A 16,145-nucleotide genomic window follows, 5' to 3' on the forward strand; every position below is an offset into this window, starting at 1 on the left:
TTTACAGAGAGTTTAGATATAATTTTTTACCTTCTTTTTATTCAATTTAAACTGGAATTCAAGGTCTTTTCTCACGAAAGAGCCCCAGTTTGCTTGCTAAAGACACTACGCTTGGTTACTAATTGAGACCCAAAGGAGTTGATACCACATAGACTGACTTATTCTTTCAATAATTTTGCTTTTGTTTCTATATGGAAGTTACTAGATAAAGTGCCCTAATCTTACAGACTCAATGTGACATAAAGTCAGATAAAAATAAAATGGGTTAAATGCAATTCTTACAGAGACCTACAATCACTCACTCGAAAATTCACTCCGACAAGAACCAAAGTATCTTTTCACTTGAAAATTCTTTCAATTTATGTGGTAAAAATTCTGCGACTATCTAGAATAGCAATGCTTCCTTTAGAATACTAATCACATAGTATTTCCCTATGAGGGAAAGCTCCTCACAGGGGATGAGAAAGCCACAGGGAATTCTTGGCAGACTCTAAAATCTAGCTAGTTCTTGGAAGGACTTGTTCATCCCAGAGGTACTGCAGATGATAGAAGAGTTTTCCCACTTTAGGGTAGCTGGCCGGGCAGTAACAGCCCCAGCGGAATGCAAGATGTTGCAGGAAGGTGTGGTCCATGGTGACAGCGGTGTGGAATGGGAAGGCAAGTGACCCATGTGAGATTTTTAAGTCTTAATCTGTGCCATTTGACCCTTGGTCCAAAGACAGGGGTTTGTGCCACTTGCTCCATGAGACAAATTTGTTCAAGTGTCCCCAGTCTGTGCTCTATTAGCCCCTGAACTTGGTTCCTTAGAAACACTATTGACTGTCACCTTACAGATGCTTTGGTCCGTTTTAATGGTGGATTGATGATCTCCAAGCTTTGGGTGGCTCAGAATCACAGATAATCATGATGATGATGGAAATAAAATAACCTGAGTGTGGCTTGCATATGAACCCCATTCTCTCAAGCCAGCAAAGAGATCTTTCTGACCTCACACGTGGCTTTCCCATTCATCCTAAGGAGGAGTCTTCTTTCAGTGGTTATCTCCTAACCCAAGACTACAAGTGTTCCTTGTGTACTTTCCCTACGTCTCAGTGTGGTTTTGAAAGATCTTTAGTGAATTTAATCTTTTTTAGGAAGCCAAACTTACTGAATCTCGACCAGAACCAAACTTCCCAGCCAGTTCTGCCCAGAATTCAGTTACTTCCTGGGAGAATGGTACATCCTTCTAAAAGTCAAAGGCATCTTGGAGACCAGAGAGCCTTAGACTGACAAAGATGTTCTATCCTCAAAGTTGACATGTTCTAGTATAGTTGCCAGGAGTAAGCGGTTTAAGTAGTACTATTCCTTTAAATACTGACTTCTACCATATGCATTAAATCCATTACATAACTTAACTATTTCTTGCTCCCAACAATTATATGGAATTAGTCCCACGTTACTGATGAGGAAATATTTAGTATAAGTAACTAAAGTCACGAAACTGGGGCAGGACAGAGGCTGTATGAGCTCAGGTATTTAACCCTTATGCCAGTGCTGCCTTGAAGATGCCTTCATATGGCGGGCTCACTCCATACAAAATCCTCTTAACCAGTCATGGTCAGTGACTTGCCCAAGGAGGCGGTGGTGGACAACGTCTACCCTCTGAGGAGGAGCATTTTGTCTCTTAAATTGTTTAGAATTCCCAGTGCATGGTGGTAATAAAAATGCAGATTGACTTGTAGTGAGTTTCATCATTGTTTTTAAATTCTTGGTAGAAAATGCACTCTCTTATTGCCTGCCTCTGGGCAGATGCTCTCATTCTCCCCTCAGCCTTGCCTTGGAGTGACTCTAAGAATGGCGAGAGGGTACTTTTTTAAGGACGTTACGTCTGGATGATATTTGGACTGTATCATCATGGAACTCTTGCCTTGGACCTGCCCGTGTTTCCTGGACCAGCTCTTATTTACAGGCTTTTCCTTCTGAACCTTTGATGGAACCACCTTTTGGAGGGTAGATTATACTTCAGGAGCCATGTGTTATGATCATCAGGGAAGGAGTTTGGGCTCTAAAGAAATATTTAGCCTCAGTCTTTTCTCTGGGGCTATAGACCTGACATTTAGCAAATCAAAGAAAAGCTATGAGAAACATCGGCCCAACAAAATCAGTTTCCTATCACTGAGGTTGAAGTTCCATTTTACAAAGTGAGATAACTTTACAGTAGAAAAAACTAGCAAACCCTGCCTTAACCAACTGATCGAGGTTAACTTCACCAGTGATAAGACATATCGATAACATGGACCCCCTACTATGATGACGAGGAGAGACTGTCAGCTTTATGGTATTCTTCCCCTAAACCCATAATCCCAGTGTAATCATGACTAAAACAGCAGACAAACCCAAATTACCTGGTCAGTACTACTTAAAACCCTAAAGATCATGAAAAACAAGGGGAAAAAACTATCACAACCCATAGTCAACTAAGGAAACATGATGACCACATGCAATGTGAAATCCTGGATTGGATCCTGGATGAGAAAAAGGCCATGATTGTAAAATCTGGCAAAATCTGATGATAGTCAGGAGCTTAGTTAATAGCAATGCACCTTGTTGGCTTCTTCATTTTGATGAATGTACCATGATAATGTGAGATGGTTAGCATTAGGGGAAACTGGATGAGGGGTAGATGGGAGCTCTCTGCATTATTTTTACAACTTTTCTATAAAGCAAAGCCATTACAGTAACAAGTTTATTGTATTTTTGAGTGAACCCTTGGCAAGAATAAGGAACGCAGGAGAAGAAAGCTGGGAGTCTTAGTGTGTAAAGGCAGTGATACAGCCCTAATGTTGGCCGTGGCAATCAGAGTGTAGGCTTATTTTTCTGTTATATTATTAATAGCACCAGTTTTCACACTCAAAAGTATCTTGATGGGGTGATAAAATCTATGGTCATCTATGATTGATTTCCATGTCTTTGGAGATATCTTGCACACTAAAACAAATGAAAAAACAAACTAGATAGATAGATAGAGATAGATAGATAGATATAAAATAGTACATATTATACACACACGGAACCAATAAACAAAAAGATGCTCAGCCGTTCTCTAAACAATTAAATAAATGCAAATGGGTACCAAAAGTGTGATTATCATTTTTAACTTCACAGATAGACTGAACTACCTCTTGAATGACATTTTATTTTTCAGGTGTTTTGTATTTTGTTTAGTTCTCTATAGCTGGATATGTAGATTACATCTGGTTCTATAAACAATATTGTCAAGACAATTTTATACCTAAATCCATGATTATTTACTTAAGAATAGCTAAAAGGAACACCAACAGCAAGCACATGATCTGCAGATAATCCTTTTACTAGTAAATAAAATCCCTGAATCCAGAGAAAAGGGACAAACAAAAAAATATATTCAGTAGAGGAGAAGCCTCAGAAGAGAAATGCCAGAAGCTGCTTCAAACAGTCAAAAGAGAAACAGTTCAAATTTAAATTTGTATGTTCTTTCACTTGATCCACCCAGTGGGCCTGAAACAAATTATTCTTCTATAGATGAGAAAGTGGATGTTCAAAGTAAATAAACAACTTGCCAAGTGTCTTCTGACCTCCAAACCAATATCTCTCCACTGACATTCCCATCCGCTGAAGAACTGACATGTGAGCGTGAGTGTGGCATTGATCTCTCGAGGCCCTTTGTTTAGAATGCAAAGGGCTGGTTTCTCCTTATTGGTAGTCTGATTTTCTCCATCCTTGCACTCTCCTCCCACCTTTCCCCCACCCAGATTCTGGCTCAGAAACACCTTCTCAAGGGAGCACACAGTATTTCTACTGTATAACTCAACTTCCTAGGCAAATACCCTTAAGAAACACTCTATACGTTTGCACTTTGGCAGGCTCCTTTGTAATTCCTAGTTGTTCTTTCAATCAACAAACGTGGATGAAACCAATACTACTGGAAAAGCAGCCTTGTGTTACATGTGATGGGAATGTAAAGACAAGGTGTAATTCCAGCCTACAGTAATTTCTGTCTACCAAGGTAGATTTATTGATCCATTCCACAAATGTCCATTGAGCATTTATTTGCATTCCTTAGCCTAGGCACTGAGAGTTGCTGAGTTAGAAATTAATTAGCTATGAGGAACATGCAGGCCGGGGAAGGAACCAGATGTACAATTCACTTTATACACCAGCCATCACGATACAAAAGGCCCTGTCATATCTATAAGAGACAAAGACCATGTGGAAGGAGTTTCAAAGCCACTCCTGGGTAAAAGGGATCAAGAAGAAGAAGCATTTGAAATGGATCTTGAAGGATAAGTTGGATTTCAACATAGGGTATGATTACTCCATAGGGAAAGTGACTAGAATTGGGGATGCAGGGACTTTTCAGGGCACCTAAAATTGTCCATGCAATCGGCACATGTAAATGAGTAAGGGGAGTAAGAAGATGATGGGACCAAGGAAAGGACCACTTTGGACATCAGGTTAGTTTTTGGATTGTATTTACTAAGTAAGTGTGATTTTTGAAGATCTTCCTGTATAAAGAAATAAAAGGATCACACATGTATTTCTTACACCTCTTATTAGGCTATAAGCTACAGGAATAAAGGGGAATATGCTTTACATCTTTTATATCTTCTTAAGAACAGAGTTTGGCCTGAAAAAAATCAATACGACTCAGCAAACATAGGTCCTGGTCGTAGGAAGTTGAATACGACATGATTTCAATTTTCACAACTAGTGGAAGAGGCAGAGTCACAAACAGATGAGTTCAGTGTCATTAGAAAAATGATAGCGTTTTTCATGGTATGCTTGGGAGTATGAAGGGGCACTAAATATTTACTCTCAATAAATATTTGTGGCCTAACTGTGTGGGAGTGTTTGGAGACTTAAAGTTGGCATGAGATGTACAAAGACAGAGTGTGATTCTGAAGAGACCACCTAGCATCTGTCATTTATGAGTGACCCTGGCTCTGCCACTGGTTATCTATGTGAACTTAAGCAAGTAAACCTTCTCAGGATCTGTTTCTTTTGTTCACAACATTAGGAGTCGATTGATAAACATTTCAGAGTTTAAATTTTGATAAACTCTACTTTTTAGCCCAGGGATTTTGTAATTTCTCTGGTTCCAGACCCCTTCTCTCTTTGCCTTTCCCACCCTGGCCCTGGTGCTGGGTAGTGTGGCCCCTGTCCTCTGTCCAGCCCACAGGGCAGTATGGGAAAATCTCAAGTTCCCGTTTCAGGAGACGGAGGGTAGGGACAGAGCGGGGCCTCGCTAAGCTCTGTGCATGCAGTCAGACTGCTCTTAGGCTGCTTGGTGGCAGCAGTGTCTCCACCCACTTCATGTACAATGACCCAGCCACTCCAGTGCCCTCCCTTGAGGCCCAAGACTCTTGTCAGCCCCCTCAGATAGCTGAGCCACTTCTCCCACGCCCACCAGTCTCTAAGAGAAAGAAATTCTGTACAATGTCTAATGTTATCTGGTCCCTTTTAAAAATGAGCCTAGAATAACCACGACTCCTCCCTCCAAGGGAAACCCTCCTGGCACTATTTTCACTGCGTGATGAATTAAGCCCTGCTGAACTGCTTTCATAAATCAACTGGGACCTTAGGAGGGACTCTGGAGTCAGGCCTGGGGGCTCTGGAAGTCACCTTAAAAGACAGGAGGGGAAAGAAAGATGGGTCAGCGTCAAGCCTCAGAAAAGAGTCAGAGTCAAGTTAGCCAGAAAAATGGAAGAAGCATAGACATTTCTCTCTCTCAGAGCCTGGTTATTGTTGGCAAGCACCAGAGGTTCTGCTTCAAGGACCTCCCATGATGTCCAACAGAAAGAATAAAAAAAAGATGAGACCGTGTGGGTGTTTTCATCTTAATTAGGGTTATTTATAGAGCAGAGGATGCCGTGTTTACCTACTGTGCGTTTTCTTTCTCAATGGTCATCCTCAGCTTTTTCTGGTCTTCTCACTACAGAAACAGAGAGGCAACCCATCGCTTCTGGTTAGTGCCCATCTGAGACTTGGTCAGCACACAGACGGGAGATTCCAGAAACCTCTGCTGAGTCAGGTAGAGATTGAGCTGAGTGGTGAGAAGCGAAAGTTCTTGAGGCCCTGCCACTTCTGTCCCAGAGACGAAAACTGCTGACGAGCCCTGATGCCCCGGGAAGGAACTCTCTGGGGTTAGCAGGGACTAAGACCCAGGAATCTCCGGAGACGGGAAGAAGACATTGCGGATAAGCCTCCCGTGCAGAAGCTGAGGGGCCTGAGAACCGAAGGAAACAACTGGGTGTAAAGCCACCATATCTGCCCCCCGCCCGCCCACAGCTCCAGGGTTTAGGGGGGGAGAATGAGGGCCCCTGAGTGTACTGCTGTTGACTGAAAAGAGCCCCGGACCAGGAATCAGGGATCGAAATGCTAGTCCCAGCTCTACCATAAATAGGAGTCCTGGGCCGGTTACTTCTCTGGTCCTCAGTTTCTCTTTCTGTAAAATGAAGAGGCTTGGACACAGTGGCCTCGAGGGGTCTTAACTGTTCTTCCATTTTATGAGTCAGGAAGTTCTGTGAGAGGAGGTAAGAGCTGTCTCACTCCCTGTTTCTTCAAAGCATCCTTGGCCAAGGCATTTGGCTTTCCCAGCATGCCTTTGCCCGGAAGCCTGGGAAATGGGACCTACTTCTGAAGAAAGCAGTGGGGAAAGCAGCGTAGCAGGTCAGATCTGCCCACGTGACATCATGTATCTAGAGATTATTAACAGATATGCTATGAATATGCACCCCTGGAATGCCTGAGCCTGTTGTTTGAAGTGAATAAGTCTTTATTTCTCCGTAGAGAGAAGCGTGCATGCCTCAGAAGGTAAGAAAAGTAACATGATTATCCAATAAACAATCGCACAAATTTAAGAGCACAGTGGCAGAAAACAAAAAGGCAAGTTCATGTCTACCAAGCCCTTTGTGGTCTCCATGCTTCGTTCCTTATCCTCCCCACACCCCTTCCCCAGTCTCCCGACCATTAAAAGTCCTCTAAACACACCTTGGACTTTGCCTTGGACGCTGGTGGGAAAAAAGAAGAAAGGTAAAAGATCACAGGGGAAGACTCTTGAGAAATGAATGACCAGCTAAACAAGAGGGAGAGAGAGAGAGAGAGAGAGAGAAGGGGAGGGGAGGGGAGACAGAGGCCAGAAGAAAAATTCCCCGAGGTGGACAGGACACCCCGAGGTGTCCCCCTTCAAACTGGGGACAGTTGTGCAAATTTGTCTCCTGGAGCAAGTGGCACAAACCCCATGTCTTTGGACCAAGGGTCAAATGGCACAGATTAAGGCTGAAAAGTCTCACGTGGGTCACTTGCCTTCCCAGTCCTCACTGAGGTCACCATGGACCACATCTTCCTGCAACATCTTGCATCCTGGGTTGTGCAGACAGTTTCTAAGTTGCAGGCTGAGCTCTGCAAACAGCCCTTCTTTCCTTGGCCATGAGCAGAGGAACCCACCCTTGGCCCCCTTCTTTCCCCCTCGCATGGCTCTCCCGTAACCTCCACCCACATCCCCCTATTCTGTCTCTCAGCAACCACTCTCACAGCGAATAGTGTCCCCCCCATAGACTTACACAGATGTAAACAGTTCTCACAGTCATGCTGACTGCAGACAGACCTCATTCTGTCTGCCTCCTTCAATCTCTGCTGAAGATAAAGACGAAAAGAATGGTGGGAAACTATTTTTCCAGGGACCCAGCAACCAAAGACCAAATCTTCCGATTGGGAGCAAGCCTGAAAAGAGGTAGAAGAAAGACTAGCAATGCTGTCAATTAGCTTATATGAGCTGGTAGATACTCTTGCTTGTGGTAAGGAGAGTCCCAGTGATTCACTGTGTTTTCCCTAGGAATTTGCTCCTGCCAGCCAGTTTGCTTCAAGACCTTTGTAGCTTTCGTGGTTCCCATATGCTGAGAAAGCCATTCTTTAAGACAGAACAGTTGTCCTTTCCTCAAGTTGTGCAATCATCAATTTGCAAAACCCAAAGCCCATCGTTGCTCTGCCAGATTTCATCTGACCCCAAACAATTAAGGGACCAGTGCTGGTTATTGGTATGGTATATGGGATCCCCAAAAGAAATATGAAAAGAAGCACTCATCCTTGAAAGACTGGCTCACACAACCTCGTAACAATTTTTCAGCTCTCTTAGCCCGCAGAATTCTTACAATTCTCTTCTGCCACTAGACACAGGCCAGTAATGATATATCTAATAGAAATTGCCCAAAGGAGTTCAGTATCAAAGCTCTGGAATTTGACCCAAATTCAAAAAAACATTACAGCCTGATTTCCTTTCAGTCAAGCCTAATGTTTTTCTATCTCTTCTTTTTCTTGCCAGCTTTGAAACAATAGACATGATGGTAGAATAGTTTCTTTATTTAGATCACGAGTTGGGGGAGGGGGTAGCCTTACCACAAAAAAGCAAAGATACTTACCGTATACATTGAGACACACCTGTTCCCAAACCAAGGCCCTTCTGCACACAACCCTAAACGCTAAAACCTTCCATAACTTTCTTGCCAGAAACATTCAGAACTGGAGACCTTAGCACACATAAGCCCAAGGAGCGAGGGTCATCCTGACCTTTTTCTCTGGATGGATCTGCACTAGGATAGCTCTCACCTAGGTCTTGTTATATCTCTGTTTCTAAGATCTCCACTTACATTTTCTGCATTTTTGATTCGTAGGACGCTGGGGCTCCATTCAACATCTTCCTACACTCCTAAGAGACTCGTCTATCCATTAATTTACATTATTTCCTTTTTTTTCTTGTCCAAGACGTCCTATATTTCTGAATCAGCAGCTGTACACATCTGGCATAAACAAGACTTTTTTTTTTTCAGTTGTCGCTTCCTAGTTGTTGGGTTTTTTTTCCAGTTTTACTGAGATATAATTGACCTATAGCGTGTGTTAGTACAAGGTGTACAACACAATGACTTGTTATGTGTAAATCTTGCAGCATGATCACAATAAGTTGCGTTAACATCCATCACTCCACATAATTGCATTCTTTCTGAGAAACAACAGACTCTGCCAGTTACAGCATCACCCATTTTTCTGCCATTGCTTCAGTCAAGAAACGCTTAGCAAAATATTGTCAAATCACTGTTGCTAATCCTGATTCAGCAAGAGGATCCACTCCATGGCTTAAACTCCTTCCAGCCTCTCTCTGTAACACTTCTTTCTGATTATTCGATTTCCCCTTAGAAAGGAGGCTTTTATCTCATCTTGATGTTGTTGGGATACAGATACTGTTCAGTCATTAGCTTTCTCCCTACGGTGTCGGCAGCAAAAGTTCTTGGTTTGGCTCATCGCCACAGTAGCTTTTGATCTCTTAATAATCTGGAGAATGGTAAGGTGAAAAGTTTGGCAGCAAAATGAAGAGAATTCCCCTGCTGACGTTTCTATTGCCTTCTGTTCTCTAAAAAGTTTCTGTCTTCCAGGATAGCGTGATCTCCAGGGAGGATGCAGCCATGCCCTGACCCGATGATTTGGCCCCTACACCTCATGTTTGGTGAAATGATAGCTGTGCTAAGACATTGCACACGCATTCTCCTCTTCTTAGTATTAATATATAACTGTTGCTTAGAACTGGCCCGATTCCAACCACTGAAAGATAAAAAAGTTATTTGAAGAACAGTGAGTCTAAATCAAAAGAGAATGATGATAATATTGTTTCTCAGTATGTTAAGTCATAGCCCATACCCACTAAGTATCATTTTATCAGACATCTCTGGTGAGCACAGTGATTTCTAATGCCCAGCTAAGGGACCATTTATTTTAAGAAATATTAGCTATATCTACATTCAAGTACATTTTAAAAAATGGGCAGACCCTTGGGATTATAATGGAATGTTGTCCATGGAATATATAGTCACCCAGGTGAATTTCCTTTCTTTCTTTCTTTCTTCCTTCCTTCCTTCCTTTCTTTCCTTCTTCCTTTCTTTCTTTCTTTCTTTTTCTTTCTTTCTTTCTCTTTTTCTTTCTTTTTTTCTTTCTTTCTTTCTCCCTTGTCTACCATTCCTTGATCCAAATGGCTAGATTAAAACCAAAATAAAGGCTCTGCTATGACCGACAAGACTTGTTATAATCTGATACCTATTACATTTCCAACCTACTCTCCAGTCTCCCCCCTCCCTTTATCACTTTTTTGATCATATTGGCCTGAAATATATAATTTTCTTCCCTCTAATCTTTCACACGTTCTTCCGTCAACCTGGAATGTTCTTTACCATCTCTAAACTCAACTAACCTCTACAGATCTTCAGATCTTCAGATCATGGAGATACCATGTCTTCCGAAGAGAAGGCTTCCCTGTTATCCCCAGACTAATTCACTCATGGTGAACAGCTGTGGCTTTTGTGCCCCTGTATCCATTCAACCTTCTAATAATAAGCCTATCCCATCGTTTCTGGGGACCTAGGCTCACCCTCACTCATACACCACACATCTCATTCTCGTGGGGCTCCATGGGGCACAAGCCGAAGCCAAAGTGACTGGCATGGAAATGGGCTTATTACCCAATCAGACCTTTTTCTGAGAATTCTGATATAAAGATTCTCACTCTTTTCCACTGGGCTTGAAGTTGAGATGTAAGATCTAGAGCTGCTGAATCTACAAGAGCCTTCTGTAAACAGCATGTGGCATACACACAATAGAAACAGAAATGGGAAACCAGACTTGGATGGCTCTGGAACCCCTACTGCCAGATATGCCTCAAGACGTCAACTCTTTAATTATGTAAGCAAATAAAATGCTTTATTTTTCTTAAGCCAATTTGATTTGGATTTTCAAGAGAAAAAGTTCCTGAGAGCCCTGTGTTTTCTTGGATTTTGGCAGCCATGATAAGGGCAAGCATTTGTTCAATTTCTGTCTTTCACACAAATTAGAAATTCTATGAAAGCTGGAACCCTACGAATCTTATGTATTGTGGTTTTCCAGTTTCTAGTACAATGTGGAACACATAGTAGAATATCAATATTTTTGAATGAACAAAGGGATGAATAACACATGAATGGAAGATTCTAAGATCCCAAGGCCTGTCACCTTTTTGTTCCAAGGTCCTAATCTAAAAAGTGATTCTAGTTCTCTGTGTCTCATGTTGGACTCGATGTTCTGGAAAGAGTTCAATTAGAGGATGTTCCCACTTTCCTGTTACTCCTTCCTTCCCAAGAGAGTAATTTACCTGTGTGTACCTTAGTTCTGTAGCTTGGAAGCCTCTTCACTCACACTCCCTCCACCACTGCACGATTCCTGGAAACTCTGCCTCATGTGTGAGGGTAGTGGAAGAGGAAGCCTTCATGCAATGCAAGTCCTTACGACCTTCTCACTTGAGCCGTGGTCTCCAACCGCTTCATTCAAATAAAGATGCTATGCCCATCTTCAGCATGTCGACTCCATAGACCATCTCTCAGTATCCAAACTGGGGCAAGAAAAAAATGGGATGCTATTTATTTTCCTTATGAATCCAACATTCAGTTTAATGAGCTGGAAAACTTCAGAAATAGAAAAGGATTAGAATTTGGAAAACTAAACAGCACCTGTAGATTAAGGTTCCTGATGGGGCCTGGATTGCAGGCTTTAGGTCATAGATTTTAGCAACCATGGGTTTTGTGGAGCTTTGACCTTATGCCAGGCGGCTGGCTGTTATAGTTGTGGGTTGTGAGGCTTTTATCTGGTGCAGCTTGTGGAGGCAGATTAAGGCCTCAGGCTTTAGAAGCCAACCATATGGGATTTTGATGTTTGTAAGTCACTAGAGTTGATGGCACTTTTGTTCGGCAGGTTTGTAGCTTTCCTCAACACCCACACTCCATAGCAAAATGCCCAACAAATGGGGGGCTTAGTAAGCGCGTGCAAGCTGGGCCTATTCTAGCAAGAATTTGATCACAGGAAAAAGTCTTGCTAATACAGCCCTGCAGGCCTTATGGTGGGTCAGCGAGGAGCCGGGCAGTGTCCAGGAAGGGACCCTGCAGAACAACATTGGCTGCCTCTGCTGCATTTCTCCAACCAGAAAGGAGGTCTAGACTTTACACTTCAAAGGTAGACACTTTTCTAAACAGCAAGGACCTCCTGTATAGCACAGGGAACTATACTTAATATTCTGTAATAACCTATACGGGAAAAAAATGTAAAAAGATTATATATATATAAATGAATCACTTTGCTGTACACCTGAAATGAACACGACATTGTAAATCAACTATACTTCAATAAAAAGTAAATAAATATAAAAATAAATTTGTTTTAAAAAAGTAACCACTTCCCACCTGTGCTGCAGAACACTGTGATGTGACATGCTAGCTTTAAGTGTTTAAACCAGGAAGAGTTAGTCTTAGATCAGCTACCCATAATTTTGTTCATCTTTCCAAGTTGTTTTGAAGCCTTTATAGAGCCCAAAGAGAAAAATGTGGAAGGAATAACTTTGAATTCATGCAGCTTATTTTATCGAGAGTCACCCCAGAGTAAATGGCGTAACTTAGTTAATCACATATGTTTAGAAGGAGGCTTTAGATGTCGGAGTCCCAAGCTACAGCTCCTCCCACAGAAGAATATTATTATAGATTGTTCTAGAAAACAAAGAAAAAGGAAGGAGAGTCTTTATTATTAAAAGAATATACCATTATCTTGGGAGGACATAAAGAGAAAAAAAATCAATGGAATCATTGTAAACCCAAATGCTAGAAGAGAATTTGAAATACCTATATTTAAAAGGCTTGGCCTCTAGAAATAAAGCCTGCCTAGGAAATTCAAGAAGAACTGTAATTGTTTGCAAAATCAAAACATGTTTGAGTCATACAAACAGAACAGGGGCAATAAAAGATTAAGAAAAATTGCCTAAAACCTGTAAAAAATAATCAAAGGGGAGGATGGTATTTTCTTTCAATATGATACAGAAGCACTGAATAGGCCTGCCCAAGGATTCTTTAATTTTCTTGGGGAGTTTGCTTATGTTTGACTTTCCTATTACAATTTGATTATGGCCCAGATGCTGTAAAGTTTCAGGTTAACTAGCATATTTCTGTCTACTAGAGAAGATAATCCCAAAGGTTACAGTTTTATTGTCCTGTTGAACATTAACCAATTTGGTACCTATCCTAGCAATCTTATTCTAACATTCTTTTTTATTTTTTAATGCTTATAAAATATCCAGTTCCTCAAAGCTGTCTTCTCTGAGGCAGCTTTACCATCTTACTGGTTTCCTCAACGATGAAAAATTATGAATAATGGTTGGAGAAATAGTCCTTCTATATGTGAATGAGAGTCGTGTTTTTAACTTTTTGAAAATTATACTTTAACAGTTGTGGAGGTCCCACTGAGATGCCTACATAGCCAATTAAACTGAATTATCTAAATATTTATTTCATGCAGCAAGTCCAAAAATCTCTTTTCTTGGTTCTCGGAGTGATTCTCAAGGGGCACAACAACTTAACCTGTCCTGACTCTTTTTCTGGTCTTTTCCTCCAGATTTTGTGTTTTTGTTTTTGTTTCTATACTTAGCCAAGTTCAGTTCTGGGTCTGATTTTTGCATGGCTGATGAGTTATTCCTTATCGATGGCAACAAGATTGGGCATCTAATTTTATTAATCTGACCATTTGGTGATTTCTCTTGGATGATGGGGATCTATTCTAAGGTGAGAAACAGCAGAGAATCTGGTTTATTAATTTTTGTTTGTCTGTCTACTTGTGAGCTTAAATAAAAATTATATGTCCTCTGAGAAGGAGAACTAATCTTTGAGATCTAGTCTGGTGAGTCTTTTTGTTTACTTTGACCCATGGTTAAAGTTGTAAAACTGAAGCCAGGGGATCTCTGTGTATAAGGGAGGAAAGTCTTTACCTCTCAGTGTGTGAATGTGAAATATTTTTCTACCTCTAGAGTACATTAAGAAATGAGATCATAATGTATTTTAAATTAAAAGAGCTATGTTTTAATTAGTTTAGCGAGAATAAGTGCTTATAAATATATATATATAACATTTTCCCAGAATTCAGAATATTTTCCCAGAAAATAAAGAAACTAAACACCTAATACTTTAAATATATATTTTAAGGGAATAAAAATTTCTTTTCATAGAAACTGCTAGCCCAGAGGTATTTTTATGTAAAAATCCAAGTTTATATAATTAAAGTGAATCCATACTGATTTGGTCATTTTGTTTGAAAATAATCATATTTTCAAATTCTGATTTTATTAATGTTAAGTATACTATAAGCATATATCTTGTTTTTATAAGATTTGATGTTCAACTAAATTAAAATATAATTTCAACAAAGTTTTAACATGTTCCGTAATGTTTCAGCTTAAAAATAAGTGTAAAGATTCTTAGTTAACTTTAACTAGAACTGATATTAAATTAATTAATGACTAATCTCTGTACACCTGAATAGATTCTAAGTAAAACAGAATACTGAAACATTGATCATAATATGTATCTAATCTACATACTTTTGTTTCTTATTTTTGTATGTTATGGAGTGACTATACCTTTGGGTCATGTTAATGGATATATCTATTTTGACACTTTAGGAAGTTGTAAAATGGGTGTATGTGACTGTGGGTAGTTGTACCATGTATATCATATCCTAGCAATTCTGCTAAAATGCTTGCGAATGGACAAATAATTATCAATCACCTCCCTCCCATTTTTTTTCCTATGAAAGTAGAAGTTAGTTAATTTAGTTACAAGTTATAGTAAATATGGGTGATTAATGCTATATTAGCAGAGATAGTGGCAAGAAAATACAACTGTGTTTTCACAATGATGGAAAGTGTTTTGGTTTATCAAGGAAAACATGAGGGTGGGCCAGCAGGCTGGACACCCAGGGAAGAGCTGATGCTGCAGTTCAAGGCCACCTGTTGGCAGAATTCCTTCTTGCTCGAGAGAGGTCAGCCTTTTGTTCTAGTCAAGTCTACAGCTGATTGGGTGCAGCCTACCCACATGGTGGAGAGCAATCCGCTTTCCTCAAAATCCACCAACTTGAATGCTAATCTCATCTAAAAACACCCTCACAGGAACATCCAGAATAATGTTTGACCAATTATCTGGGCACCTTGGCCCAGCCAAGTTGACACATAAAATTAACCTTCACACTATTGTTTCTCAGGCACCTGTGATACTATCTTAATCAAGCCACCAAATCTACTTTTAGAACTCTTTTGAATTTAGTTTGCTAAGAGAATATCCCAAATTTGAAAAACAAACAAAAAAAAGAAATTGCAATTTCTTTTACACCCAAAACTATTTTTGAGATTTCCCAGAAAGCCCTGGACAGTCACAAAGATTTGTCCTTTCACCTTCTATAAAAAGAAATACTAGAAATGATTAGGTATTCTTGGTATGATCTGTACTTCTTAATTAGCTCAGTGCTGTTTTCAAAGCTGCATGGGAAGAGTTGTTAAGTCAAAGGATAATTTTATGTAGGTAAAATGTCATTAATATAAATATTTCTGAAATTGTGCACTTTTTGAATTGGAAGTACCTGGAGATTTATTAAAATTGTGCACTTTTTGAATTGGAAGTACCTGGAGATTTATTAATGTCTTGACTCTCTATAATATGTTCTTATCCTCAGGAGAAACATTTGTCAAATCTTTATGAGATGGTTACTTACTGTCTCCCAGTAGAGAACTTTGTACTTCTCCATTTGGATATTATTGATGACTGTAATAAATTAACGACACAAACTACGGTTAATTTTATCCACACATATTTTCTGCTTTCCTCAGATGCTTACCTGAAAGCTCACAGCTTTCCATGTATTCAACAAAGGACAATCTCAGAGCTTCATGCAAAAGACTCTACCAAGTACTGTTAACTATTGTTATTTCAAGGAGTAGAAATTCTAAAGGATGGGCTTCAGAGCTTAAACCTGACAATGCTGAGCCAGTGTAGACTGTACCAGGAGTCTTTTTAGTTCAAAAGCAGATAAATTCAAGAACATAGACTCCTGTCCAACATCCAGCAGCACGAGAATTAATTTCACAAACAGAATAAATTGATGAGGGATATTTAGTGACGATTATTTATTTGGTAGATGACTTATCTCTTAATGTTTATATTTTGATGGAAATAATGAGAAAGATCATTCCTTTCCCTTCATAATCTACCGCAGATTTTCAATTTAGTAAACTATGTTCTTGCAAACTA

General features: G+C 40.1%; 1 long non-coding RNA gene across 1 annotated transcript; it reads right to left on the bottom strand.

The window, feature by feature from the left end:
• Window positions 1-10,761: 10,761 nt before the first annotated feature.
• LOC309605173 lies at window positions 10,762-15,892 on the bottom strand. Its single transcript, XR_014231273.1, has 2 exons — window positions 15,521-15,892; window positions 10,762-15,477 (listed from the first exon to the last, which is right to left on the bottom strand). It is a non-coding gene; the product is annotated as an uncharacterized lncRNA (long non-coding RNA).
• Window positions 15,893-16,145: the final 253 nt, after the last annotated feature.

The sequence above is a fragment of the Balaenoptera borealis genome (genome assembly GCF_965194805.1).
Source record: "Balaenoptera borealis genome assembly, chromosome: 11".
Taxonomy (NCBI): domain Eukaryota; kingdom Metazoa; phylum Chordata; class Mammalia; order Artiodactyla; family Balaenopteridae; genus Balaenoptera; species Balaenoptera borealis.